Source organism: Palaemon carinicauda, chromosome 25, assembly GCF_036898095.1.
Source record: "Palaemon carinicauda isolate YSFRI2023 chromosome 25, ASM3689809v2, whole genome shotgun sequence".
Lineage (NCBI taxonomy): Eukaryota > Metazoa > Arthropoda > Malacostraca > Decapoda > Palaemonidae > Palaemon > Palaemon carinicauda.
Window position 1 is genome coordinate 100622643 of NC_090749.1, and position 4391 is coordinate 100627033.

Here is a 4391-nt window from a genome sequence, read left to right on the forward strand (position 1 = left end):
TCTATGCATGACCTTCCTGTGCCAGTCTACATCAGATAATGTTAATTGTTAAGTCCTACTTTTGATCAGTGAGTCCAGGGGTCTACACAAGACCTCCTTTATATAATTTTTTTTTTCTGTTCTTGGAGTGCTTTATTTTAATTGTTCATTACTTCTCTTTCTCTTTTAGTTTATCTATTTCCTTGTTTCCTTTCCTCACTGGGCTATTTTCCCTGTTGGAACCTTTGGGCTTTACAGCATCCTGCTTTTGTTATTATTATCATTATTATTATTATTACTTGCTAAGCTGCAACCCTAGTTTGAAAAGCAGGATGCTATAAGCCCAAGGGTTCCAACAGGGAAAAATAGCCCAGTGAGGAAACAAGGAAACAAATAAACTACAAGAGAAGTAATGAACAATTAAAATAGAATATTTCTAGACTAGTAAAAATATTAAACTACAAAAGGTAAAAAAAAAAGAGGCAGAGATATAAGATAGAATAATGTACCCAAATCAAACCATTGTTCTCTAGTCTTGGGTAGTGCCATAGCCTCTGTACCATGGCCTTCCACTATCTTGGAGTAGAGTTCTCTTGCTTGAGGGTACACTCGAGCACACTATTCTATCTTATTTCTCTTCCTCTTGTTTTGTTAGATTTTTATAGTTTATAAAAGATATTTATTTTAATGTTACTGTTCTTATAATACTTTACTTTTCCTTGTTTCCTTTCCACACTGGGCTATTTTCCCTGTTGGACCCCTAGGCTTATAGCATTCTGCTTTTCCAACCAGGGTTGCAGCTCAGCAATTAATAATAATAATAATAATAATAATAATAATAAGAAATGGCTGCATATGTTTTTGTTTTTGCATATGTATATATATATATATATATATATATATATATATATATATATATATATATATGTGTGTGTGTGTGTATATGTGTATATATGTATATATATATATATGTGTGTATATATATATATATATATATATATGTGTATATATATATATGTATATATATATATATATATATATATATATACTGTATATATATATATATATATATATATATATATATATATACAGTATATATATATATATATATATATATATATATATATACTGTATATATATATATATATATATATATATATATATATATGTATATATATATATATATATTATATATATATGTACATATATATATACTGTATATATATACTGTATATATATACTGTATATATATATAATATATATATATATATATATGCATATATATATAGACTGTATATATATATATATATATATATATATATATATATACAGTATATATATATATATATATATATATATATATATATATATATATATATATATATATATATATATATATATATATACAGTCTATATATATATGCATATATATAGACTGTATATATATATATATGCATATATATAGACTGTATATATATATATATATATATATATATATATATATATATATATACTGTATATATATATATATATATATATATGTATATCAAATAAGCCATATATATTAATACATTAAAGTCTGGATTCTCTTAACGACCTCGGGATCAGAGCCCAAGGCGGAACCGCCCAAAGACTATGATACCGGACCGGCGGGGATTTGAACCCTCGCCAGGATATCTGTAAGCCAGTGACCATACCACTCCGCCACGAAGGAGTGGCGGAGTGGTATGGTCACTGGCATACAGATATCCTGGCGAGGGTTCAAATCCCCGCCGGTCCGGTATCATAGTCTTTGGGCGGTTCCGCCTTGGGCTCTGATCCCGAGGTCGTTAAGAGAATCCAGACTTTAATGTATTAATATATATGGCTTATTTGAAATATGAAAGAAACACGTTTAAATGTACAAAAAAAAAATTTATCATATATATATATATATATATATATATATATATATATATATATATATACATATATACTCTTGATAATCTTATTATGAACACTACATAACATGTTTACATCAGCCACTATATAAAATCAATCAGAAGAGGTCAAAGGTCAAAACTATAAAACAAAAAATAAAGAAGAGAAGCGTGTGTGTTCATAAGTGCGTGTCCCACACTTTAAAAAAACTATTTACATACCCATTAGTTTTTTGTATTCAATAATTAACAGCTTTTTATAATTTTCTTTATTTTAATCTACACTTTAGAAGGAATTATTCATATCAGACTAAAACACAAAACATCAAAACAAGAGATAAAAAACAATGTTTTTGCTGACTTGATAATCAGTTTCTCCCCCTAGAAGACTTCCTTGATGTAATAGGCCCCGCCCCCTGACACTTAGCCCCGCCCCCTGACACTTAGCCCCACCTCCTGACTCTTAGCCCCGCCTCCTGACTCCCAGAGTCACTGAACAGCTGATTGTAGCATCAGTCACTCTCAGTCAGTCAGAGGAATCAGACATGTCCAAATCGCCTGTCCCTAAGTTTCCTGTCCAGGCAGAACGTGTTGGAAACTGGAGAAATATAATACGTAAGTTAAGAATCAACTATTATAAAGTAAAGCTGTGCTAGCCAAGGCCACCCATACTAGGTTGGTTTGTTGTGATCATTTAAGTTTCCCACCATCATCAATCTGCAGTGGCCAGTGTGATGATGAAACTGGGCACACCCCTAGAAATGAATAAAGACATGTCTGAGGCCTTTTTCCTGCAGTGGATTAGAAAGGGCTGCATTTTTATATATATATATATATATATATATATATATATATATATATATATATATATATATATATATATCATTAGTCCCAACTAATCCACTGCAGGACAAAGGCCTCAGACACGCCCTTCCACACGCATCTATGCATGATCTTTCTATGTCAGTCTATATCGGAAAATTTTCTCAGCTCGTCAATTCATCATCTTCTCTTCCTTCCCCTGATATGTAAGTTTCTATTATTATTATTATTATTATTATTATTATAATAATATTGGGTGTTTTTAATTGACGAATATAATTGGATGATGCTAATTGATAAGTCCTACTTCTGATCAGTGAGTCCAGGGGTCTACACAAGACCTTTACACTATGGTACCTTACAACACCATTTTAGAGATAACACGTTCAAAACACGTTCGTCTTGAGATAACACGTTAAAAACATGTTCGTCTTGAGATAACACGTTCAAAACACTGAGATAACACGTTCAAAACATGTTCGTCTTGAGGTAACACGTTCAAAACGTATTCGTCTTGAGATAACACGTTCAAAACATGTTCGTCTTGAGATAACATGCTCAAAACATGTTGGTCTTGAGGTAAAACGTTCAAAACATGTTCGTCTTGAGGTAACACGTTCAAAACATGTTCGTCTTGAGGTAACATGCTCAAAACATGTTGGTCTTGAGGTAAAACGTTCAAAACATGTTCGTCTTGAGGTAACACGTTCAAAACATGTTCGTCTTGAGGTAACACGTTCACAACATGTTCGTCTGGAGGTAACACGTTCAAAACATGTTCGTCTTGAGATAACACGTTCGTCTTGAGATAACACGTTCACAACATGTTCGTCTTGATATAACACGTTCAAAACATGTTCCTCTTGAGATAACACGTTCAAAACATGTTCGTCTTGAGATAACACGTTCAAAAACACGTTCGTCTTGAGATAACACGTTCAAAACACATTCGTCTTGAGATAACACGCTCAAAACACGTTCGTCTGGAGATAAGACGTTCAAAACACGTTCGTCTTGAGATAACACATTCAAAACACGTTCGTCTTGAGATAACACGTTAAAAACATGTTCGCCTTGAGAAGATCATCTCGCCATAACTTGATACGATAGTTTTGTGCATTCACTTCTATCCCAAAGATCTATTTCTTGTTTGACTTATAGAATTGATTGATCAATTGATCTGCCGTTGCGAAATCTCAGGCAGGAATTATGTTACAGAATTAGTGCTTAATTTGTAGAAATATTTCAGTCCTTTATAGGTAGTAGGTTGGCCATGGCACCAACAACCCCTTGAGATACTACCGCTTGAGAGTTATGGGGTCCTTTGACTGGCCAGACAGTACTACATTGCATCCTATCTCTGGCTACGTCTCATTTTCCCTTTGTCTACACATACACCGAATAGTCTGGCCTATTCTCTCCACATTCTCCTCTGTCCTCCTAAATCTGACAACACTGAGATTACCAACAATTCTTGTTCACCCAAGAGGTTAACTACTGCACTTTAATTGTTCAGTGGCTACTTTCCTCTTGTTAAGGGTGGAAGAGACTCTCTAGCTATGGTAAGCAGCTCTTCTAGGAGAATGACACTCCAAAATCAAACCATTGTTCTCTAGTCCTGGGTAGTGCCATAGCCACTCTACCATGGTCTTCCATTATCTTGGGTTAGAG